The sequence below is a fragment of the Paramormyrops kingsleyae genome, chromosome 24 (genome assembly GCF_048594095.1).
Source record: "Paramormyrops kingsleyae isolate MSU_618 chromosome 24, PKINGS_0.4, whole genome shotgun sequence".
NCBI classification, from domain to species: Eukaryota; Metazoa; Chordata; class Actinopteri; order Osteoglossiformes; family Mormyridae; genus Paramormyrops; species Paramormyrops kingsleyae.
Genome location: NC_132820.1, coordinates 21,151,522 through 21,164,231, shown reverse-complemented (window position 1 = coordinate 21,164,231; position 12,710 = coordinate 21,151,522). Strand labels below are relative to the sequence as shown.

Genomic DNA, 12,710 nt, shown 5'->3' with positions numbered 1-12,710 from the left:
AAATGCTTAAAACAGATCAATTTCTCACAAACACATCTATTCATGAGTGATTTAAACGGCAAGGATGAAAATGATTAGGATTAGCTCTTGCCAAAATAGGGCTTGTAAACTTTTGTGGTACTCAGAATTAACCCAAACAACTATGACTCTATAATCCTCTATAATCACTCTCACTCTGTCACACTTGAATCAAACTCCAGGCCTCGCATGTAATGAGCAAAATTTTCTTCTTTATTCAGCAATCCAGCATAGTGTTCCAACCACACTCGGGGACAATGCCAGAAATCAGCAGGTTAATATACTATAAGACGAATTCCCCTATATGGACTTCTAAGTCCTGATTGGTTACCAAACATCTGCAAACCAGGTTTCGAACATACAACAAACATAATACGCCACCTCTATTGGTCTACTTCAAGGATGTTCAGTTTCCAATCCTCGTTAGGCCTAGGCCTCCTATGAGTCCCACACATAATCCTGTCTATCCAGCCTAGGAAGGAGGGCAAAAACCCTAAACATTAGGGAAATTCCACTCCCAACCCAGCAAAAAGGTGCAACCCCCCCTTTGGTGTCCATGGCTGGCATGGCTCACAATGTTATCAGTAAGGGAAACCCCAACCCTATATTAATTGAGGGAATAATTAATAAAATAAAGGGAATGATTCTATAAGGCTGTAACTAATCAAAACAAGAACTGACTGGCGCGCCGGCAAGTCAAGGCTACCTAATCGGAACAGATAGGGGGGCGACAGAGAACATCAGCGGCCCCTACTTATCTTTTAGCCTTCCAGAAGGCCAAGAACAGTACGAGCCAGCTAGAATCACACATATGGTTGTCACGTACACGGAAGGTACCGAGAAAGGGGGGGAGATGCCCAAAGGGCTTTAAAAGGGATACAGCTGATACATATGGCAGAGCCTCCTCCTGTACATGCTGAATGTATGTCAGACGGCCGCTCCCGGATTGCAATCTGTCAGACAATAAACCGGTGATTTGCAACTTCTCCCCGTGTCAGCTGTGAATCTCTTCTCATCCACGGACCCGGTGGAGACGCCGTGCTCCAACATACCTAAATAAAGACTTCAGCGTAAACATATACAACCCTTATGGGTACATAACTTGCTTGTGTGTTCAAATGCTACCATACAACAAACTGCGTCTAGCATAGTATAGCAGCTACATTTCAAGGCTTCCTGCAGGTCCCCTTTCTCCCCCCGGCGATGTTCCCTTCAGCCCAGTTCTCCAAGATCTGTGGCCTGCAAAGCTGGTTCCGTGCAGGTGGCTGTGAGGCAAGGACACACGGCACCATCCCCAAAACAACAAAACCTGAGACACAAGAACAATCCCACAATGCCTCCCAACCCTGGCCTACCATCACTTTAAATTTCCCTTCCACACTTTGAAGTAATGTTAAACATATACTACATAATCCTGAAAAGGAGTGGTCACTAAAATTAAACAGCTCGCAGATCTTCACAATGCAAGAAATGCAAAGATGGAGAAAGCGAAGAACAGTTCACAGCCGGCTGGGCACATTGTCATCATCAAAGATTTTAAGCATGTTTATTTAGATAGCACAATTCGGGCACAAGGCAATTCAAAGTGCTTTACAAAGACAAGGATACAATCAAATTAAAATGTCAAAATCACATTTCAAAGATAAGTAAAAGAAATAATAATGAAAATAAATAATTTTATTAATCAATTACAATGAACACATAATAATAAGAAAAAGCCAAAATAAATAAATAGCTAACTGAAAAGACGTCACATTTTAATGACAGAAAATGACTGGTGCTGCACTAGGAAACTCTGACCATGCAACAATTCATCTAATTCCAGCATACAGACAAAATCTGAAAACTGCTAAACCTGTCGTTACTAGAGTGAAACACTGAACATGTGGAGCAGTAGAGCAATTAAAATCATGCTTTGACTCGACAGACTGGAATGTTTTCAAAACTGCTACTAACAGCGTGGATGAATACACGGACACTGTAACATGGCACATAAGCTTCTGCGAGGACTCTCGCATTCCCAAAAAGTCTGTTGTCAGCTATAATAACGACGAACCATGGTTTACAACTGAACTCAGGCAGCTTCCTAAAACAAAAGATGAAGCTTACAGGAGTGGTGACAAAAACCTGTTCAAATTCTACTGCGGGTTTGAAAAGCCACATTCGCGCATCATACAGCCCTCACCTTTTCAATGGCCTTCTTCACACCTGGGTACCTTCACACCTCGCCCACACTATACCCAGCTCACCCCCCCCACGTCCAGCCACCTCCCCAGGAGAATCAACGACAGAGATGTAAACAAGATCTTCAGTAGCCAGAATACAAGGAAAGCTCCTGGTTCAGACTCTGTCTCCCCAGCCACTCTGAAGCACTGTGCAGATCAATAGTCACCTGTCTTCACAGATATTTTCAACCAGTCACTGAACCAGTCAGTGACTACAGACTGGTGGCTCTCACATCGGTGGTAATGAAGGCTTTTGAGAGACTTGTGCTGTCATACCTTAAAACCATCACAGACCTATCGCTTGACCCCAGGCTACAGTCTGCCTACAGAACCAACAGACCTGTGGACGATGCAGTTAACACTGGACTCCATTTCTTACTCCGACACTTGGAGTGCCCTGAGACATATGTTAGGATTCTGTTTGTGGACTTTAGCTTTGCATTTAATACTATTCTATCGGAGCTAATGCGGAATGAACTCTCACAACTGTCCGTGCCTGATCCAAAATAACATGTTATAACCACGATGGCCCAGTTTTACGCTACAATCATTGAGTCCATCGTCACCTCCTCCATCACAGCCTGGTTTGGATCAGCCACTGAACGAGACAAGGCCAGACTGCAACAGATCATCCACTCAGCAGAGCGAATAATCGGCAGTAACCTGCTTACCCTCCAGACACTTTACATCACCAGAACCAGGAAACGGGCATACAAAATCTTTGAGGACCCATCTCACCCTGCTCACCACATCTTTCAAGCCTTACCCTCCATGAGAAGACTCATGGCAATCAGAACCAAGACCACAAGACACGCCAAGAGCTTCTCCCCTCAGGTAGTCTCTCTCATTAACCAAACCAGTCTCTGAATGGACGTTCAATTAATCGTCAGCTGCAGTGAAATATCCACCAGCATAACCAGTGAACAACTGATAAACTTCCTCTATGATTATATTCTGCACTCTTGCACATTATGCACACATACTGCAAACTCTGTATACATATTGCACTCTTGCACATATAGTTGACTTGGCTGCTACTTAATAACGGCACCATTTAAGAGCCCTTTAAATTATTATACCATTTATATAGTTTATATTCATACTACAATGATTACTATGTACACACACATATATAAATATCATAATACCATCATTACTACCATTAATAAACTTAATTATCATATAATTATCATATTACCCAATTGCCAGTCTATTGTTTATTACCTTTCTGCATATGTCTTTGCTAAATGTGGGTAACTCTCGCCAGTGTGGGGAAGCAATAAAAAAGGCCAACAGAATGTTGGGTTATATCTCTAGGTGTGTGGAGTTTAAGTCAAGGGAGGTGATGATACACTTATATAATTCCTTGGTAAGACACCACCTAGAATACTGTGTGCAGGTTTGGTCACCATACCTCAAGAAGGACATTGCTGCCTTAGAAAAGGTGCAACGAAGAGCTACGAGAATGATTCCTGGTCTTAGAGGAATGTCTTATGAGGAGAGGTTAGCGGAACTCAATCTGTTTAGCCTTGAGCAAAGGAGACTAAGGGGGGATATGATTCAGGTCTATAAGATTCTAACGGGTCTGGATGCTCTTCAGCCAAATGACTATTTCAATATTAGTCTAAATACTAGAACTCGTGGCCATAAGTGGAAATTAGCGGGAGAAAAATTTGAGGAAGCACTTCTTTACACAGCGTGTAGTTAGAGTATGGAATAGTCTTCCTGCTAGTGTAGCGGAAGCTAAAACCCTGGGTTCCTTTAAATCAGAGCTAGATAAAATTTTAACAACTCTGAGCTATTAGTTAAGTTCTCCCCAAACGAGCTTGATGGGCCGAATGGCCTCCTCTCGTTTGTAAATTTCTTATGTTCTTATGTTCTTTGTAATGTCATGTAAAAGCACCACCAAGGCAAATTCCTTGTATGGAAACATATCTGGATTCCGATTCTACATCCTTCATCAGTACTAGAAAACTTCCATCCAGCGTTGCATTTCACTTTGACGCTGTCGCTTTTGAAACACTTTTCTGTGATCTAGCTCTTGTTTTGGTCGCCGACTATCATCCAACAAAAGGTTCATTTCAGCTCTCCTAATCTGACATAAACCACACTCACAAACACTTTTGGGTTACTGTGTCACCGGGAAGGGATGGACTCCAGTCAGGATGGGTTTCCAGCATTTCCTATCCTGGCTGTTCTCTTTAGGGACAAACACAGGAATGGAGTCTAGTGATCACACCGGAACTTGACTTACCTGAACGGAGATGTATGGAGCAGACTCTCATATGTGCAGGGATGCTCTGGAATGCAAGGTCTTTACGCCCCACCGCTATAAGCTACGCCATCCGACGCCATTTCGTCAACTCTTCCACTTTTGCTCTTGTCTTTTCCAATCCAGAAAAGAGAAGAAACGTATACCGGTCCTGAAGACCGAAGAGAGACCCGAGTCGATATGGGGCTGCCGCTTAGCGGGTCGCCGTTAGCCGGGCCTCCGTGACGCCCCCGCGCAGAGTAGAATGCCCAGGGGCGTCGCAGTCACCGGCGTCCTCCCTGTCCTCTCAAAAAACAGCAATCATTTAAACAAACATGAGGGAAAATTCAAAAGGCAAAGATGAAGTCATGCCTTACCTCAGCACAGCTGCCCACCGCACAAACGACAGCGTGTCACCTTACTTTAAAAAAAAAGAAAAAAGGCGGGAAATTGGGGCCGCGCACAGACAGGGCCCCTCCCTCACACCACATGCGGCTAATTAGTTGGCCATCCAGAGGCACTCAGTCTATTAGTCACCCATTCAGTCAGTCAGTTCTGCCTTTCAACAACAGGGGGCAGTAGAGGTGCACCGTTCCTGGAAGCACTGCAATACCGGGTCGATGCCTGGAGCAGATGGGGCAAGCCCCACTTCCGGCTCCCTGTTCCAAAAATCCGTTTAATATGTGGTCCCCTCCATGGGGGACGTATCAAAATAACCTTTTCATACCAAAACAAAATGTAAATCAGCTCAAATACATGAATAATAAATATTATGCTTGTACTACTTACATTAACACATAATCACAATCTATAAGGCTGAAACATTCCCACACTATGCAAATCATGCCAACACAGTACAATAAGACTTTCAAAGATAATATTAAACAAACACCCACAGAGTGTTCCAAAGTGCATTTTACAATGTCTATACTTTGAATGTCAAATTACAAACTTCACATAAATCTAAAGTACACTAAGATTAAGATGAGTTTGTTACCAAACCAAATATATAATAAATAATTTATTTGCCAGGAATTAAGTTTATGATATTGAATGAAATGTGTGAGCATGCCCCAGTTAGTGAAAGTGTGTCCCCTACCCCAAGACTCCAGAGGGTTAAAAAGGAACACATCCGCAGACTTCCAAGCTCTGCACTAGGGCTGAACGATATTCTGTTTTGACATCGACATCGCGATGTGCGCGTGAGCGATAGTCACATCGCCGGAACATACGATGTGAAGGGTAGAAGCCCATTGTGTATTAAGAGAACGGTAGCACACAGTAAACACGAGTTTGTTGTATGGCTTGTTGCTGGGGTGACATGCACGTTCCGCGTGCCTGCACAGTGATTGGTTCGCTGTGTCGCTGCTCACCGCTCACAGCCAACATTCACTGCTAAAAATGCGCGACGAAGAGGATCCGCCGCAAAAAAATTATTTCGTACCAAAAAGAAAGTCGAAATCATCTATTTGGGACTATTTCGGCTACAAAAAGGAGGATGTTGACCAAAAAGAGGTACTTTGCATGGAGTGTCATAAAGTTGTGGCCACAAAACATGGAAACACCACCAATTTGTCTGATCACTTAAAACGGCACCACAAAGCTCTTTACAACGAATACAAAGCCAAATCTGGATGTCAACCAAAACAAACAAATGTTTGTGATGCCTTTGCCAGTGTGACACCTTACCAGAAAGGCTCTCAATGACAGAAAGAAATAACAGACGCAATAACGTTTCATATCGCTAAAGATATGTTGCCATTAAATACCGTCGCCAAAGAGGGATTTAAGAAAATGATCCGAACGCTTGACAGGCGGTATGTTATACCATCCCGCACATATTTTTCCCAAGTTGCGATAAAAGAGCTGTATGAAAAATGCAAATCTAAGATTGAAGCAGAACTGTCGCACGTGGAATACTATGCAACTACAACAGACTTGTGGTCCAGCAGGACAACGGAGCCCTACATGAGTCTGACGGTCCATTTCATCGCAGAGGACTTCGAGCTAAAAAGTCGCTGTTTGCAGACGGCATTTTTCCCGGAAAGTCATACAGCCGAGAATGTCGCAGAGGCCCTGAGAGAAGCCGTGTCCGCTTGGGGCTTAGATGAGACACGTCAAGTCTGTATAACAACAGATAATGCAGCGAACATGGTGAAAGCTGCCGATCTGAACAAGTGGACCAGGCTACAGTGCTTCGGCCACAGACTGCATCTTGCAGTTGGTGAGTAATGACCATGATCTTTATCCAAAATAAAAATACATTTTTACTCAGCTGTTTTACTTATTAACCTGTCCTGAACCTGACAAAACTTGTAAAATGAATTTGTTGCATGTGTGTACGTAGAGCTTTAAAACGTAAGAAAAAATACAGACACTAAACATTTAATTTTAAATAAAAAATAGTTTTATGAGCACATTTGAGGAGCTCTTTTCCAAAATGCGATAACTCCATTTCAATAGTTTTCAGGGAAATTAATTGTTTTACCTAGACCCACACATTTTGTGAATATTCAATTTATCCTGTTAAAATGTTTTTTGCTTAGTCTGAACATGTTGAATAATGATTATTAAATCAAACAACTATATTGTTGTTGAAAAATTCAAAGTAAATTTTTTTTCTTTTCAAAACGCTATAAATCCATCCATTTTTCCCAAAAATTGATGGTTGTCTTTTTTTAAAAGTCTTTTGTCTTTTATTTTTCATGTTCGCAGTTATTAATAAACAATTAAAATGTCTCATTGCAATATTTTACATATTCCTAATCATTACTTTTGCTGGTTCTTTGTGACAGCTTTTAGGTGCCGTTTACATGAACGCGTCCTGCATCAGCACCGAAAACTTAGAGAGAGAGAGAGAGAGAATAAGATTTTTTTACTTATTTTGAGGAATTATAGCCTAATGAACAAACATCTGTTAGGAGCGCAGCCACGTTGGATTGCGAGAACGTTCACTAGGCTAAAATTAAGTTCGGTGCTTATTGGGGTTTGGAAAGAAACTGCATCTTGCAGTACATTTTAAACAAGGAAATTATTATTGGCGTTTATCGCGTTTTGGAAAAGAGCTCTTCATTTATTGTTTGAAATAAAACAGTGTGCTTCAATAATTAAAGTTCGCAATGTTTTGTTTGTTTTCTCCGCTTAGAAAATGCAGTGAAAAAGGATGGCCGCAATGATCGTGCTACAGGAGTCTGCAAGAAGCTGGTGAGCCACTTCTCTCACAGCTGGAAGGCCAGCGATGCCCTGGCAAAAGTCCAGAAGGAACTCAATCTACCATCACATTGTCTCATCTCAGAATGCCAAACAAGATGGGGTTCCAGACAGATGATGATCAGCAGGATATTAGAGCAGCAGCAGGCTTTAACTCAGGTCCTGTCTGCAGACAAGAAGCTGCGGCATCTAATTCCAACCTGGCAAGATATAGATGTGCTGGAGTCTGTAAGCAAGTCACTGGGCCCAATGCTGGATTTCACTGATGCACTTTCAGGCGATGAATACGTCAGTGTCTCCTTTGTAAAGCCAGTTCTTCAGCTCTTCAACATTTCACTACTGGAAATGTGAGAGGAAGACACAGACCTGACCAAGAACATAAAGATGAAGATGCTGGACTACCTCAATGAGAAATACGAAGATGATGATACTCAGAAGCTGCTAGATATGGCATATTTTTTGGACCCCCGGTTCAAGATAGACTTCATCAGTGCAGACAAGAAGACCCAAGTTAAGGCCAGAGTGGTATCACAGATGATGGAATGCCAGGAGAAATCAAGCTGCAGCACTGACGTGGAGCCCAACGTTACCAGTGCACCCCAGGCAAAGAAAGCAAAGAAGTCATTGGGAAGCTTCTTTAAACAGAGAGAAACTGAAGCAAAGGGTGATTCCTCTCTGACCCTAAAGGATGCTTTGGAAGCAGAGCTAAACACTTACCTGCTAACACCTCCAATAGACAAAGAGGAGGATCCACTTGCATGGTGGAAAGTACACAAACTAAGCTTTCCTCATCTCGCCAGACTTGCCCGCAAAAACCTGTGTATTCCTGCGACAAGCTCGCCGTCAGAGAGACTTTTCAGTACTAGTGGCAACATCGTCACTTGCCAACGAACCTGTCTCAAGCCTGCAAAGGTTGATAGTAGAGGTCGACCGATATGGGTTTTTCAATAGCCGATGCCGATGACGATATTTAGGAGTCAGGGTCAGCCGATGGCCGATATATGCTGCCGATATTTTTTGGCCGAAAATTGGACGTTTTCCCCTCTATTTGCATGATAAAATATCACATTAATAATAACAAACGATACACAAAATTTCTCAACTTAGCATTTACTGAATACTGACTTGTGTAAATTTAAATATAAACTTAAATAACAAAAACACAATACAACTTATAAACAACTTAAACTTATAAACAATAAAGATAGCAGCATCAGAATCTCTTTAGCAGCAAACTCATTCTTCAGCTCCCAAGCTCACCAGTCTGCTGCAGATATTGCACCTGGCTTTTCCTGGTGTTGGCTTTGTGAAATGCTGCCATACAGGATTAGATTTTTGTTCAGTCATCAGACAGCAATTACTAAAACAGAAGAATAAATGCAAGGTTAGAATTTTTATTATAGTACCTTCATCTTCAATTCATTCTACAATTCCAGTATTCCATGCACATTAAAACAATTACACTCTAATACATTTTGAAGAAAAAAAAAACACTAAGTGCATCATGGTATGATGAGTAGTGTACACTAACATGTTGTTTCTGTTGTTAGCAGACAGATAGCTTAAAGCCAAATTCACAATCAGAATCTAGTGATCCCGGAAAATAAAATAAAATAACTGTCGTATTGCACAGCCTTGTATGCAAGGACAACATAAGCCCCTAGTGATTTTGACGTTGTCTACGTATAAGCCCGTATAAAGGACAGACATGTTTAATGAGGAAACTAACTGCGCAAAGTCATGCACTTTTTATCTAGACGTCTGACAAATTGTTTGAATCTCCGGTCTCAAATGAAAAAAAGTTGCACAGAAGGACCATTGTCAGCATCAGCTCAAGTAAATGGTAACCAGGCTTTCGAACAAACACTTTTCTCCGCCATGCATTGTTCTTAGCAGCTCTGTGTCTCCCGAGGACGGCGCTGTCTGTGATCAGGGCAGAGTAACGCAACTCTCACACACGCTGCAGTATTTGAGAGCTGCCTGATCCGCCCCACACACTCACAGAGTGAAACTCTCCGACACAAGAAAAAAAACATAACTGATAACATCGGGCTGATACGGTAATAATTAAAATGTTAACAACTAAAATGATTTTTAACGATTAAAAAACGTCTGTGAGCCCACCAATAAGCGCACAAAACGAACTCTATTAGAATCAATGATCCTTAATGTTACCTGTAAGCTACAGTTGGTTGAAGGCTCATTATCATTACCCCAGTTCCCAATAGCGTAATTCGCGTTTTCTTTTAAAGCAACATTTCATAGCAAACTACTTAAATAAACAGGTCATTGAAAGATCAGAATTTAAGCCTTACCGTTTTATCCCAGGACTCTTCCAAAACTTCTGGCTGTGGCCCTGCACAAGGCAGCATGGGTCACGTGTTCCACAGCAACAATAACACTGGGCTGCCCGCAGACGTGCCTGTCTGAAAATCGGCGTAGTGCACTCGGATATCGGCCGATGCGGATACATTAAAAAATGCTAAATATCGGCCCGATATATCGGTCGACCTCTAGTTGATAGACTTGTATTCTTAGCTAAAAACCTTGAGTTAGCAAAGCAAATAAAAAAATATATATTTAAGTTATGTTATGAACCAATCAGGGGGGTTGGTGTTGCAAAGCTGCTGTTTAAATGTGTTCAGCTTTTCTGTTTACAGGAATATGTTCTCTAATCTGTTTAGAAGATTTAATACAAAATATCTAAAAATTTTATTTCATTTAGTTTATTTAATATATTTAGCCATGATTATGATGACCAACACCAACACTGTTTTACTTTGGCACTTTGGCTAAGAAAAGTTGACTTAAAAGATTGTGAACCAAAATGCTTATAAGTTGTTTTATAAAAAATATATTTATTTTAAGTTATATTGTTGTAAATCAATCAGGGGGGTTGGTGTAAAGCTGCTGTTTTATTTAAAAATGTGTTCTGCTTTTGTGTTTACAGAAATGTTCGAATTTTGGAATAAAATATTAAGTAACCTTTTTGTCACTTGTAATAAAGCTTGCTTATTAGTGAAATTATTAATATGTAATTATTGGTAATTATTGACTTTAGCCTGGATTGATGGCTCTCAATATCGCAATATATATCGTTTGGAAAAAAATATCGCAATGTAATTTTTTTCCAATATCGTGCAGCCCTACTCTGCACAAGGGTCGGGCTAAAACGGCATCATACACCTTCCCAAAACACATAAAATCAGTAAGCTTGGGAATGAAATAGGTTAATCGCACAATAAACAGCACAACAGATCAAATAAAATGCTAATAAATGTTAATAATGTTAATATTGATGAATAAGTGCTACAGTGATCAACCAAAACAGTGCTCAATAAAATCTTTACGTGCCATTAAATAAAATCCATACCAAATAAAACACACACACAGAAAAACAAAGCACACTTACCTAAAACCCGACGTGTCCTCTGTGTGCTTCAGGAAAGTGCATCACGTGAACCCTGTAGGATGGAGTGTCACCACCTAGACGTACCGGGGCAGCTTTCGCCTAGGATCAAGGCAGTTAGATGGATGTCAACTTACCTCTGGGGGTAGGTCGTTTAGATAGATGGCTGCTTCCTTCTGGGGGCTGGGGGTTTGGGTGAATGTCAGCTTACTTCTGTGATCAGGGTCTTTGGGTGGAAGTGAGCTTACCTCTGGGGTCAGGGGGTTGAGTTGAAAGCAGCTTGCCTCTGGGGTTGGAACATTTGGGTGGATGTGATCTTACATGAGGGGCCTGCATTTTTGGGTGGACAGCAGTTTGCCTCTGAGATCGTCTGCCGCCGCCCCCCAACTTTCACAGCCAGGACCCCCTCCCTTCCCTAAGGTAGAATAATTCAGGCATCCCAACCTGCAAAAACTCAGTTCAGTGAGGTGCCCCCAACCGCCCGACAAGGAGTGAGATGTAACTCCAACAAACTTGATTTCACAGTTTAATTTCTTCATTAATTTCCTCTAGTCAGCGCACTAAATTACGAAGGTCAATATTATGTATTATTTTGACAATAATATAAGTAGATTATTTTACCATCTATGCAAATTCCTTAATTATATTCCATTGCTACGTTACAAAAGTCTTCAAGGAGTCTTTCATGACAGCATTGGCAACTAACCAAGTGTCTAACTAGTGTAGACCTGAATAATACAGCACATGAAATGACACTTGTTAAACTCACCTCAACATGCATTTTATAGTCGTTTAAACCGTCATGAGCAATGCTGAAATCACTGTTGCTAACAGTACAGCACGCAACACTGTCATTATTTTCATCCTTATTAAACATGGATACACTTTCTGAAGTGAAATGCGTTTTATACTTCCGTTTTTTGGGGCACTCTTCGTCTGTCATGATGCTCCACTGAACCGATAACTTCGGTCCTCGAGAAGTTAAATAGAAGCCCGCCCACATTGAAATCTGATTGGCTTATTTTGCTAAGTAAACCAATCAGGATGCTGTCTGTCTAGCACGGGCTACAGGCACACACGCAGGGATCAACACATATATGCACGTTCTCTCTTTCTCTCTCTCTCTCGCTCATTCCGTCGTACGCGCGCGTCTCTCGAGTGCGCGATGCACACACTACTGTCTCGCATGCATGCTCTTGTTTACTTCCTCTTCTTTCCGGGATATTTTATTCAATTTGCGGGTATCAGGGAGTCGCTGTCAATATATGGGAGACTCCCGGAACTTCCGTTAGAGTCGGGATGTCTGGATAACTGCTTATTTGTACTATAATGATAGCTGTTAATTTTCAGGGAGCTGTGATGATATTCGAAATTGTGCAGGGTTATATAAGTACTGTGAAGCTGTCGTTATCCAGTTAAATGTTTAAAAATATGTATTATTTTATCATATTTTATGTATACTTTAAGCTTATTCACAGGTCTCTCCTGCATTCATCTTACCGTCCGTCCATGCCTACTTCAATGTAAAATCAGACAGATTGCTTAACTTGCAACTGTCCAATTACGCGTACATATTTTATTGCTGCAGATAATTAAG

The 12,710-nt window shown here is 41.4% G+C and overlaps 1 long non-coding RNA gene and 1 pseudogene across 1 annotated transcript; both read right to left on the bottom strand.

Annotated features, from left to right (window-relative positions):
- Positions 1-210: 210 nt before the first annotated feature.
- LOC140582343 (uncharacterized) lies at positions 211-10,295 on the bottom strand. Its single transcript, XR_011985276.1, has 2 exons — positions 10,020-10,295; positions 211-9,064 (listed from the first exon to the last, which is right to left on the bottom strand). It is a non-coding gene; the product is annotated as an uncharacterized lncRNA (long non-coding RNA).
- On the bottom strand, positions 5,074-5,306 carry LOC140582533 (U2 spliceosomal RNA; annotated as a pseudogene).
- Positions 10,296-12,710: the final 2,415 nt, after the last annotated feature.